This window comes from Panicum hallii, chromosome 5 (assembly GCF_002211085.1).
Source record: "Panicum hallii strain FIL2 chromosome 5, PHallii_v3.1, whole genome shotgun sequence".
Lineage (NCBI taxonomy): Eukaryota > Viridiplantae > Streptophyta > Magnoliopsida > Poales > Poaceae > Panicum > Panicum hallii.
In genome coordinates, this window is record NC_038046.1 from 41053547 (window position 1) to 41067339 (window position 13793).

Consider the following 13793-nt stretch of genomic DNA (forward strand, 5'->3'; position numbering starts at 1 on the left):
GCCTGGAGTTGAGAAGGTCTTTTGTGAATCAAATGGGTTGGGTCATGTTTGGACCTTGTCGCCAATCTTAGCTTGACAGCCAAATCAAACCCTTGATCTTGCTTTGAATCTATTCCGGCAGAAGCACTGAGCTTTTCCTTTGATGGTTAAACCTTGATAATTGTCAGTAAATCTTTCAATCCATCCTTCAGTGATTCGTCTATCCTCTCTTGATGTTGTACCTTATATTGTTGGCTATTCTGGTTACAACATCTGAAGGTTGCACCTTCAATTTCTGCTCAGATAACTTTGGATAAATTAAAAAGATTTATGACAATAAGTACTTTTTGAATACAATTCTCCCAGCAAAAGTCATGCATCATAACATATACCATCTTTGGTCAGTGCATGGTGTTGCATCGTCATCGAAAATCCGTAGACTGACTAATGGGTGTGCCTCCAGTACAACTTCGAGTTGTCTTCGGTTTCCTAAATCTATCTTATTGCTGTCGGCACTATAAGGTTGTCACTTCTCTTTTGTGGTGATGTTTAATCACATGACCATGATGCCTGTCGGAACCTAAGGCCTCATGTGCGCTGCAGCCATATGATTGAGCCATTAGGATCGCACTGGTGCCTAGGTATATGTGACGTAACTCACTGCAATATCTTTTTATGCAACCTTACTAGTGTCCTAACTTTTGATCCTCGCTCAAGGATATAGAACTACCCAGGTGTTAGTTACGAGAGAACGGTTGCAGGGTGTGAGTCATATGCATCATCAACTCATGAGGGTATGCATCATACTTTATGCATTTCTTATGTGCATAGATCACAAGCATCATCATCCTTGCATCATGGTATACGCATCATTTGGCCAGCATCATGGTAATTGCATTGTGTCATATGCATCATTTCAGTCGTGCATGGAATCCTCCATCCTAGTGATACACCATCATTGCAATCATGCATCTTAACAGTGCATCACGTTCATAGTCATTATCCCTTGATTGCATCAGTATAAATAGGCATGTTTTGCAATCAACATCATCTAAATCATTCAGATAATAAACTCTGAGCAGGAATATTGTAATATCCAGGTAGTTAGACAACTAGATACTAAGTTTGGGTGTATTATATGTAAGCATGTTTTAGTGTATACAAGTTGTACAAAGCAATAAGGGTATATTTGTAAATTATGAGTTTTATAAATTCTTATGTGCAAGTGTGTGAAAATGTTCTTAAGTGTCAAATTTCAGATGGCTATAGGAAAGAAAAGAGCAAAAGTTAAATAAACCTAAGGGGAATAGACTTTATATGAAATTAAGGACTTTTATGTGATTAATACAAAGATATAAGGGCTTACATGTGAAATGGTAAAAAGATAAAAGTAAAACTTAGTTTTACCTAAGGACTAAAGTGTAAAAAGAGCTAGTCATGATTACTGCAGAAAAATTTACAAAGAGACCCCAAACATTAGAGCATTTTGTTTAAATTAACACATAAAGTTTATAATTTAAGTCGTGTTCAAAAGTTCAAAATAAAATAGTACCCTTTGAGATTTTGAACTCGAGCTCTAAAGCATTCTTGTAGGATTTGAAATTCTCTACAACTTTGCTTTAGACATTTTCCTCATTAGGATTTTGTATCAATGGGAAATTTTCTTTTACAGAGGGGTCCCTGGACTTTTTGGGATTTACAAACGAGTCCTTCTGACTCCTGTCTGCCTTCTTCCTCCTCTGACCACCGCCGCTTCCCTTCTGCTCCGCCCTGCCACCGCCGGCGCAGACCTCCAGAGCTCCACCTCCAGCTGCTACACCCTCCACGCGTCGTCTCCCCTCCGTTCCGGCCGCTTTCCTCTCCCTTCCTGGCAGCACGCGCGCGCGCCACGACACCCCCGAGCCATCTCCGGCCGCCACCTCCTCGCTGTCGTGGACAGCTCGCTGCAGCACCTCAACCTTCTCCCTCTCGCGCGCAGCAGCACCACATCAACACCTACGTGCTGTTCTGCTACTCCCAGCGTCCATTTCCCAGCACCCGAGCTGCATTTCCTCGCCGTCGTCCTCTTCCTCTCCGGCCGCGCACAGCACGCCCGTGGGCAGCCCACACCGGACCTCCTCCGCCTCAACCAACACCTGCACAAGCTTCCCCATAGTCTACTGGTGCTCCTCGACCACTCGTGGCCCTCCAATTTCCACTGAAATCTCGTCGCCGACGATCACCAACCGCCGCCGCCTTCGGCCTCACCGTGGGCAGCACCACTCAAGCATTTCCGAGCCCCCACAACACCATAAACAGCACCACATCATCACCTTGAAGCAGTTCGACCCATCCATTGGCTCTCTAGTGCACCACCGAGCCTTCCCGACGCTCGCCGGCGTTCTTCCTCGCCGCCGCCGCATCGGTCTCCGTCGGTCCCCCTGAATCCAGCGTGTTTTCATTCAATTAGTTGCACGTACACGTTCCCCGGGACTCACTGGTTCTCGTGCGTAGGATCTTGGCCAACGTTCATCGCCGGAGCACCCTCGTCGCCGTCGACCCCTCCGCCGCCGCCTCGGGTCCTCATCGGGATCCCTCTTTCCGGCCGTCCCAACCCTCGACAAGTGGAGCAACGGGATCACCGTAAGCTCCTAACCCTATCCCTGCACTTGGACCTCACCGCCGGTGACCACCGTCGCCGGAACACGGCCACCCCGCCTTGCTCTGCCTCGGTTTCCAGTCTAAGGACCTCGGATTAGAAGGAATAGAAGTCCAAGGGGTTTTGTGCAAAGGAGTAGACTCAGTTGAATAGTGCCGAGGGACCTCCTTATGTAAATATTGCTGCCAACTTAGAAATGCTATATCTCTTCAAGGAAAAATCATAAAATTGTAAACTAAATTTTGTTGGAATCCTTAGATAAATATCTACAACTTTACTTAAAGGATCAACTGCAGTTTCTGAAGGTTTGATAGTTTGTTTTAAATATCAAATTTGGTTGCTTGTAGGCTTAGGAAATGTATAGTAATTCATAGAAAAATGATAAAATAATAAAACCAGTGATGATAATTTTCTTTTAACATGTAGAATTGAAGAAAAATAATTAACCTTGTACTCTAGTATTATTTTCTTAATGTACAAGTTTTATTAGAAATAATATGTAGTTTCCTTAGTGTAATTTATAAATACACTTTTAAATGTTCAAAAATCATGAAAAATATATTAAGGTTCTGTTTTGTATTATTGCAACATATTATTAAGTTTTAGTGTTAAATAATTTAGATATAAGATTTGCAATATAATAGTAACTTAAAGTCCATATAAATTAGTGAAATCAATACATAAAGCTTTTTAATATAGATAATTATTAGGAACCACACCACTTTGTTGCCCCATGCCACTAGTTAAATACTTAGCATAGCTAAGATTGTTGTATAATGTATCTAAGTAAACTAGTTAGTGCTCGATAAATGACTGCCCAGTGCAGGGTAGTTAGATTATCGTCATAATGTGATTTTTCTTAAGTTGGATTGCAACTTTATTGTGAATTAATATAAAAATATATGCAGTTTCATAACTTATAACCTTGCATTTCATATAGACTCGACCACTCTCGCTGACGGGGATTATCAGCTGATCCCGGAATAAGAAGAAGTTTATTCTGAAGACCCCGGGAATCTCGTCGCGGATTTCTCTGAAGCCCTGAACCGAGGTTCGGAAGAAAATAATTTGACTAACCCCAACCCTACCAGCGAAGGCAAGCCCCGGACATAACCTACTATTTTATTACACTGCAATCTATATCTATTTACGTATTCTATGCATTAAGTTCTTAGAATATGCTTGAAACCCTAGATGCATAAATCCTAGGAACCAATGTATTGCACCTGAGGTCATATCGACTAGATGCTAAGCTAATAGGACCGGTAAAAGTCGGGTGATGTCCTGTCACTCGCGCGATATAGGAGTTGTAATGTTTACATTCTTGTAATCACTATAAGGATGCCGGACGGGAGTTTTATGAGGTATCATGGTCAAGATGATACCCCGTCTGTTTGATGAATTTGATAAGGTCGCAGTGTGTGGTAGCGGTGGTTAAGCGTTTGAAAGTACTAGCCACATGCCGTGAAATATGGTAAGCGGTAAACTTAGTAACCGATCGGCCCGAGGAGTGGACATACCCCCCACCACATGTATTTGCTTCTTTTGGTTACTTTGTTCGACGTGTAGGCATACGTGTTGCTGGGCAACCAGGAGTACGGGTTTTGTAGTCGCGCTACAGACGTACGTCCTGCACTTTGGATGTGCGTATGACCTGCAGTCGCTTGTGGTGGCCCTGATCCACGAGTCGGAATGAAAGGCAAACGGTTGCTTCGGAACGACCCTGTGGTGTTCCAAGCGTGTGTGTTAGGTTTACCTTGCAAGGGTTGAATCTCGATTCAGAATCGTCCGCCTCTCACGATGTATGAGACTGCTTACTCCCTTTATCACATAGAGTAATAAGAGTAATTATGTGATTATCAAAAATGATGTTTGAGTAAAGATTCTACCATGTTTGAATAGTTATAGGTGCTTACCTAGAATGGTTAATCAACTAGAACCTGAAAGCTAAAAGTTGAAATTAAGGATCTACTCTTTGTTGCTTTTCAGCTGAAAACCCTATCCAAAGCTAAAAGCCATCATGAGTTTAGTTATGGGCTAAGGTATACCCAACTCCGGGTAAGTCTTGCTGAGTATTAGTATACTCAGCCTTGCTTTTGTTGATTTAATCCAGGTAATCCTCCTGATGAGCCAGCGTTCATTACACCGTGGCCCTACCCCTTGCCTGATGGTTGGTCCGTGGAATGGGATCCGTCCCCGGCCAACACAGATTCCGCCGAGTGATATCATGCAAGGGCTAGCATGATATCTATAATAACGACGTGTACAATGGCTACATTCTCCAAACTCCGCTGTTTTGACTGGAAACTAAAACCTGTCTTGTAATAATCTCTCCTTCATGAGAGCTAATGATGCTTTGTACATTTTTGTAATATAACCGCCTGTGGTGTAAAATATTTTGGCATTGTATCTCTGGACTCACCTTCGTGTGAGGTATCTTGTTGGATCCTGCATTCGGTGGTTTATCGGGACGTTACCCGACAGACCAATAGTTTTATACCGTTTGAAGTACGAGGTAGCCCTTCGGTGAGGACTCGCGTACTTGAGCCGGTATAAATCAGGTTGGTTCTGCCACAGCTGGTATCAGAGCTAACAAGGTATACTGGAGATATAAAGTGCCTTAAAAATACTTTCGGTATAAAATTTGACCAACAAAGTATTTTGCAAAAGGTACGTTGGATTCGTTAAGGTTGTGCTTAGTACGTAAAGCCCTAGGGTGATATTTAAGGGAAAATTAGAGGTGGCTGTAACATATATATATATAACTCTAACTTCCAGCATTACTTTTCTGTTGAAACTTAAAATTATGCACAACCCAACCTTACTTTCTGTAACGACATCTTCGATCGTGAGGTAAGAAGGTAAGGATCCTCAGCCAACTGAGGGAGCTTGGCCTTCCGGTCGGTGATGCGAACCGAACGCTGTTTCTCAAGCAGTGGCCTACTTGAGATGCTGCCAATGTATCAATTTCGATTGATTATATTGGGAGTTTATGGTTCGGCGCAGGGTATGGCGATCGCTGTTCATACCCCCGCATTTTGCGGTACCCCCGTGAATACGTTATCTCGATAACGTATGTTAACGTTGTCTGTACGGCGGTAATTGTACAGATGCTGTTTCTATAGTGAGCAGTAATGAATGGGGACGCTTTCATGACATGCTGGCATGAAAGGTTCATTGGATATATATATATATGCATTGTGGTTTTCTGCAGGTACACTAACCACGAATTCCGAAACTAGGACGGATAGGGTTTATCGACTAGTTAATAGTGAGAGACGTATTTATATTGTGCCACCGAAACTAACCACGTAAGACCAAGATTACTTGGCAGTTATTTTTGGTTGTGAGATCGCGTAGTGCATGCATGCATAACACAGTAATCAACAAAACGAATGTTTAAATTCGATGCTTTCTAAGAAATAAATAATATGTTGGTATATATTAATTGGGGTAGATAGCAATCTTTAGCTCTTAGGTATCCATCTGATTTCCGGCCTTTGCTGTTATCAGAATCAGCTATCTTAATCCAATTTTACCTTGTAAATTTTCTCAACAGGGTAAAAATATCTTACCATTTGCATTGTTGTCGCAGATGGCTGCTCCTGCTAATACCTTTTGGGATCAGGAGGGGCACTTTCACACCAATGGTTTACATTGGGAAGGATTTCCTCATCTTTTGTGGGAATCCTTGAGTATGTTTCATTATACAAGCCTCCTCTGTATGATGGGGTAGAGTATCGTGAAGAAGGAGTTCCCCGCTGCAGGGTTAAGATGATAATTCCTCAACACCCTTTTCGTTCCTTATGGCCTCCCATAGAAGTGGAAGTGGTTGGATATCGGCTAGTGGATACTCTTGAAACTGCTGCTTTAGAAGCTATCAAACTCTTCTGCAATCAACATCCGATTGAAGTTGCTGCATATCCTATTGGGTTATTTCCTACCATAGACCCGGGTAATTCGGACTGGGATTTTCGGACAGACCATCATGGTCATCTGCTAGGAGATCTGGCTGAAGAAACCGTCCGTATCGTTACCAGGTTTATGGATGTGCAATATCATTACCAGATGCTACTGCGTCATGGGGTGAGTCAGATAACTGGTGTGGCTCAAAGTCACTATCGGAATGCTGACCATCAGGTCACCCAAATAGAAGAATTACAAGCTTTGGTGACTCAGAAGGATGAAGTTATTGCAGCAAGAGATGAGACAATTCTCCATCGTGAAGATCAGATCAACGAGAGTGATCATATTATCACTCAGCGTGACACTGTTATTGAGTTCCTACAGGCACAAATTCATGATCTGATACTTGTGGCTGATGATGCCCAGGCTCACATTGAGGAATTGCAGCAGCAACCGATACTTCCCGCTATACCCATAGTACCTGAAGAAGAAGAAGAAGATCCAGAAGAGATTGAGGGTGTTTCGGAGATTGACTCTGAGCATGGAGATCCTGTTTTTAGTCCCTATCACTCTCCCTCTGGCAGTCAGTCGTCTGTAGGAAATTTCGATGATTTTTAGTAAATCGTCGACTTTCGAGACGTAATTCAAGGGAATGTAATAGTTTAAATAGTTAAACCTCGCGCCATTTGATGTAACATAGATGGCCTATGTAGTGAACTCTCCGACGTGTGGTGTGGAAAACTATCCGAGTCAGCGATGTAATATAACTTTCTGTTTTATCATCTTGTTCACTATCTTTGGAATTCTGAGATGAGATGATTGAACGGAATATATGCATTGTTTATCTAAAGTGTTTTGTTTTCTGAAATTGGGAGTATGACTATATGGTTAATGATGGACATCTCCTTTATTTCAGATGGTTGGAGCCACACGCGGAACACCGGAAGGTTTCCGGGCTGATCAGGCCAGCGGTTCTCAACAACCGCCACCACCTCCTCCCAACCTTGCCGAAGTCATGGCTCGGCAAACGGAGTTGCTTAATTTGCTGGTTCAAGCACAGCAGAATCAGCAGCATCAATTCCGAGGGGGCCGTGATGATCGCAATCCTCCTGTGGCTAGTTACCAAGATTTCCTCAGTACCCAGCCGCCTTTCTTCAGTAAGGGGAAGAACCATTGGATGCCGATGCCTGGCTCCATATTATTGAATCGAAGTTCGCTCTCCTGACCATACCTTGTGCGGACTCTAGCAAAGCTTCCTTTGCTGCTCAACAACTTCGTGGTGCTGCTGAATCTGGTGGGACAATTTCCATGCCATGCAACCTGCAGGGCATGTCATCACATGGGATGAATTCCGGGTCGCCTTTCGAGCGCATTATATTCCCGCAGGACTGTTGGAGCGAAAACTTAATGGGTTCCTGGCTCTTACTCAAGGTGCCAATACAGTTCTGCAGTACGCACAGAATTTTAATCATCTGTGTCAGTATGCCGGATATCATGCAGATGATGATGTCAAGAAACAAGACCGTTTCCGCCGGGGCCTTAACACCAAACTCAAGGAACGCCTGAATCTTGTGAGGGCTAATACTTTCAGTGAGTTGGTTAACATGGCCTTAACTCAAGAAGATTGTATTGTGGCGCACTATGCCGAGAAAAAGCGGAAGAACCCTGCTGGACCCTCGAGCACTCAACCATCGAGGTATCGGGTTGTTTCCAATACGCCGCCCAGAGCACCACAGCGCAATGCCCCAACGGGTAGATTGGTTTTTAGGCCGCCTCAACAGCAAGGAAGGTTTAGACCTCCTGTGCCCCCGCAACAAGCACAACAATCTGGCCAACGGCCAAATATTCAACAAGTGCCACAGAAAGGCAGCAATTATCGCTGCTACAATTGCGGAAGTGCGGATCATTTCATCCGAGATTGCCCGCGGCCCAAGAAACCTAATCCAGGGCAGAATTTTACCCAGGGTAACCAGAATAAGAGCAAGAAGCCGGTGATGCAAGTCCGTCAAGGACGGATTAATTTCACTACTCTGGCAGAACTTCCAGATGGAGCTCCCGTCATGTCGGGTACATTTTCTATTTACCATAAACCAGTTGTTACTTTATTTGATTCCGGAGCAACACATAGCTTTATTAGTAACAACTGTGGTACCCGGCTAGGACTTGAATCTTGTTCTATCCAGGGGTCATACATGATCTCTACCCCTGGAGGAAAAATCACTTCCAACCAAATGAGTAGAAATGTGCCACTTCAGTTAGGTAGTAAAGAAATCAAAACTGATTTGGTTTTACTCAGTTTAGAGGGTATTGATGTTATACTTGGGACCGACTGGATGACTAAACATCAAGTACGGCTAGATATTTCATCCCGAGTTGTTGAAATTGATTCACCATACTATGGGATCACCACCCTTTATCTGCCTCGGCCAGAAGGTCTGCATCCTTGTACTTATGCCATCACCGATATCAAAGTCAAGGATATTCCTATAGTATGTGAATACCCCGATGTCTTTCCAGACGATTTGCCTGGAATGCCACCAGATAGAGACATCGAGTTTATCATTGAACTTCAACCGGGCACTGCTCCTATTTCAAAGAGGCCATATCGCATGCCTCCAAATGAATTAGCAGAACTAAAAATTCAACTCCAAGATCTTCTTGATAAGGGATATATACGTCCAAGTGCTTCACCTTGGGGTTGTTCTGCTCTCTTTGTCAAGAAGAAAGACGATAGCCTGAGACTATGTGTCGACTACCGTCCACTCAATGCGGTTACTATCAAAAATAAGTATCCTCTTCCCCGCATTGATATCTTGTTCGATCAACTAGCTGGAGCAAAGGTCTTTTCTAAGATTGATTTACGCTCCGGTTATCATCAGATCAAGATCAGGCCTAGTGACATTTCAAAAACGGCCTTCTCAACCAGATATGAACTTTATGAATATCTGGTTATGTCATTTGGACTTACAAATGCACCGGCATATTTCATGTATCTCATGAATTCCGTATTTATGCCGGAACTCGATAAATTCATCGTGGTCTTCATCGATGATATTCTGATATACTCCAGAACCAAAGAAGACCATGCTAATCATTTACGTGTCGTTCTTCAACGACTACGTGATCATCGCCTTTATGCCAAATTCTCGAAATGTGAATTCTGGCTGGATAGTGTGAAATTTTTGGGACATACTATCTCTAGTCAAGGCATATCAGTTGATCCAACTAAAGTTCAAGAAGTTATGAACTGGAACCCTCCCACTTCAGTCCATCAAATTCGAAGTTTCCTTGGATTGGCAGGATATTATCGCCGATTCATTCCGGACTTTTCCAAGATAGCTAAACCCATGACTGAGCTACTCAAAAAAGAAGTTAAGTTCCGTTGGGATGATAAGTGTGAGGAAGCATTTCACACCTTGAGAAAACTTCTAACGACTGCTCCAGTACTAGCTCAGCCAGATAGTACGCAGCCTTTTGATGTCTATTGCGATGCTTCTGGAATTGTCCTTGGTTGTGTCCTTATGCAAAACAACCGGGTTATTGCTTATGCATCTCGAGCACTTCGGAATCATGAGCAAAATTATCCAACACATGATCTTGAATTGGCAGCAGTTATCCATGCTCTCAAGATCTGGAGACATCATCTTATGGGGGCTAAGTGTAACATTTACACTGACCATAAGAGCCTCAAGTATATTTTCACTCAAGCTGATCTAAATATGAGGCAAGGGCGTTGGTTAGAGTTGATCAAAGATTATGACCTTGAGGTACACTATCATCCGGGCAAAGCTAATGTGGTTGCGGATGCACTTAGCCGCAAAGCACACTGTCATTGTTTATCCATAGCAACTTTCAGTGACACTTTTTGCCATCAGATGAGAAAACTCAATTTAGAGATCATTTCTCAAGGTAGTCTGAATCTATTATCTATTGAATCCACTCTCCAAGATAAAATCATTATGTCTCAACTTAATGATGAGGGTGTCAAAATTATCAAATAAAAGTTATCCCAGGGAGAAGCTAAATATAAGTGTTTTCGCACTGATCATCAAGGAATCCTGTGGTTCAACAATCGTATTGTTGTACCTAAAGATCATCAGCTTCGCAAGCAAATCCTTGATGAAGCACATTTATCCAAGTTCTCTATTCATCCTGCTAGCACCAAAATGTATCAAGATCTACGGCAACATTTTTGGTGGACTAGAATGAAAAGAGAAATTGCTAAATATGTGTCTGAGTGCGATACGTGCCAGAGAGTCAAAGCTAGTCATCTCAAGGCTTCTGGTACACTTCAGCCATTACCCATTCCATCATGGAAGTGGGAAGACATTAGCATGGATTTCATTGTCGGTCTTCCCAACACATCTCAAAAGCATGACTCCATATGGGTGATCATTGATAGACTCACGAAAATAGCTCATTTTCTTCCTGTGCATACCACTTACTCTGCTAAGAAGTATGCCGAAGTCTATCTAGAACAAATCGTTCGATTGCATGGGGTTCCAAAAACCATCATCTCTGATCGAGGGCCCCAATTTATCGCACGATTTTGGGAGCAATTGCAATCAGCTCTAGGGACCAAATTGATTCGAAGCTCTGCGTATCATCCCCAGACTGATGGGCAGACTGAGCGAGTTAACCAAATCCTTGAAGACATGCTCCGAGCTTGTATTATTCACTATGGTACAAGTTGGGACAAGTGCCTTGCTCTAGCTGAATTTGCTTATAACAACAGTTATCAAGCTAGTCTTCAAATGGCTCCTTTCGAAGCGTTATATGGTCGCAGATGCCGAACTCCTTTGAGTTGGTCTGAGACCGGTGAACGCAAAATCTTCGGACCGGATCTAGTCATTGAAGCCATAGATAAGGTTAAGATTATCCAATCTAATCTTAAAACTGCTCAGTCCAGACAAAAGAGCTACGCAGATAAGAGGAGGAAACCTCTGCAATTTCAAGTAGGAGATTTTGTCTATCTCCGAGTGTCTCCTACCAAAGGTGTCCAACGTTTCGGCATCAAAGGGAAGTTAGCACCTCGATATGTCGGACCCTTCGAAATTCTCAATGTTTGTGGCCCAGTGGCTTACAAGCTTCGCCTTCCATCTCAATGGGCGGCTATTCACGATGTCTTCCATGTCTCTCAACTAAAGAAGTGTGTCAAAGTACCCACGGAAATCGTTGAGACATGTGCCATTGAGATTGAACCCGATTTATCGTACATCGAACAACCTTTTCAAATTCTGGATACTAAGGAAAGACTCACCAGAAGAAGGGCAGTTAAGATGTACAAAGTTTTATGGGATCATCACACCGAAGAAGAAGCGACTTGGGAAACTGAGTCTTATCTTCAACGGAATTTCCCAGACTTTCTTCAAGCCAATCCCCAAATCTAATCATCCGTTTCTGCTCAGCTTCAGAATCTCGGGACGAGATTCTTTTTAAGGGGGGAAGGCTGTAATATCCAGATAGTTAGACAACTAGATACTAAGTTTGGGTGTATTATATGTAAGCATGTTATAGTGTATACAAGTTGTACAAAGCAATAAGGGTATATTTGTAAATTATGAGTTTTATAAATTCTTATGTGCAAGTGTGTGAAAATGTTCTTAAGTGTCAAATTTCAGATGGCTATAGGAAAGAAAAGAGCAAAAGTTAAATAAACCTAAGGGGAATAGACTTTATATGAAATTAAGGACTTTTATGTGATTAATACAAAGATATAAGGGCTTACATGTGAAATGGTAAAAAGATAAAAGTAAAACTTAGTTTTACCTAAGGACTAAAGTGTAAAAAGAGCTAGTCATGATTACTGCAGAAAAATTTACAAAGAGACCCCAAACATTAGAGCATTTTGTTTAAATTAACACATAAAGTTTATAATTTAAGTCGTGTTCAAAAGTTCAAAATAAAATAGTACCCTTTGAGATTTTGAACTCGAGCTCTAAAGCATTCTTGTAGGATTTGAAATTCTCTACAACTTTGCTTTAGACATTTTCCTCATTAGGATTTTGTATCAATGGGAAATTTTCTTTTACAGAGGGGTCCCTGGACTTTTTGGGATTTACAAACGAGTCCTTCTGACTCCTGTCTGCCTTCTTCCTCCTCTGACCACCGCCGCTTCCCTTCTGCTCCGCCCTGCCACCGCCGCTCACCGCCGGCGCAGACCTCCAGAGCTCCACCTCCAGCTGCTACACCCTCCACGTGTCGTCTCCCCTCCGTTCCGGCCGCTTTCCTCTCCCTTCCTGGCCGCACGCGCGCGCGCCACGACACCCCCGAGCCATCTCCGGCCGCCACCTCCTCGCCGTCGTGGACAGCTCGCTGCAGCGCCTCAACCTTCTCCCTCTCGCGCGCAGCAGCACCACATCAACACCTACGTGCTGTTCTGCTACTCCCAGCGTCCATTTCCCAGCACCCGAGCTGCATTTCCTCGCCGTCGTCCTCTTCCTCTCCGGCCGCGCACAGCACGCCCGTGGGCAGCCCACACCGGACCTCCTCCGCCTCAACCAACACCTGCACAAGCTTCCCCATAGTCTACTGGTGCTCCTCGACCACTCGTGGCCCTCCAATTTCCACTGAAATCTCGTCGCCGACGATCACCAACCGCCGCCGCCTTCGGCCTCACCGTGGGCAGCACCACTCAAGCATTTCCGAGCCCCCACAACACCATAAACAGCACCACATCATCACCTTGAAGCTGTTCGACCCATCCATTGGCTCTCTAGTGCACCACCGAGCCTTCCCGACGCTCGCCGGCGTTCTTCCTCGCCGCCGCCGCATCGGTCTCCGTCGATCCCCCTGAATCCAGCGTGTTTTCATTCAATTAGTTGCACGTACACGTTCCCCGGGACTCACTGGTTCTCGTGCGCAGGATCTTGGCCAACGTTCATCGCCGGAGCACCCTCGTCGCCGTCGACCCCTCCGCCGCCGCCTCGGGTCCTCATCGGGATCCCTCTTTCCGGCCGTCCCAACCCTCGACAAGTGGAGCAACGGGATCACCGTAAGCTCCTAACCCTATCCCTACACTTGGACCTCACCGCCGGTGACCACCGTCGCCGGAACACGGCCGCCCCGCCTTGCTCTGCCTCGGTTTCCAGTCTAAGGACCTCGGGTTAGAAGGAATAGAAGTCCAGGGGGTTTTGTGCAAAGGAGTAGACTCAGTTGAATAGTGCCGAGGGACCTCCTTATGTAAATATTGCTGCCAACTTAGAAATTCTATATCTCTTCAAGGAAAAATCATAAAATTGTAAACTAAATTTTGTTGGAATCCTTAGAT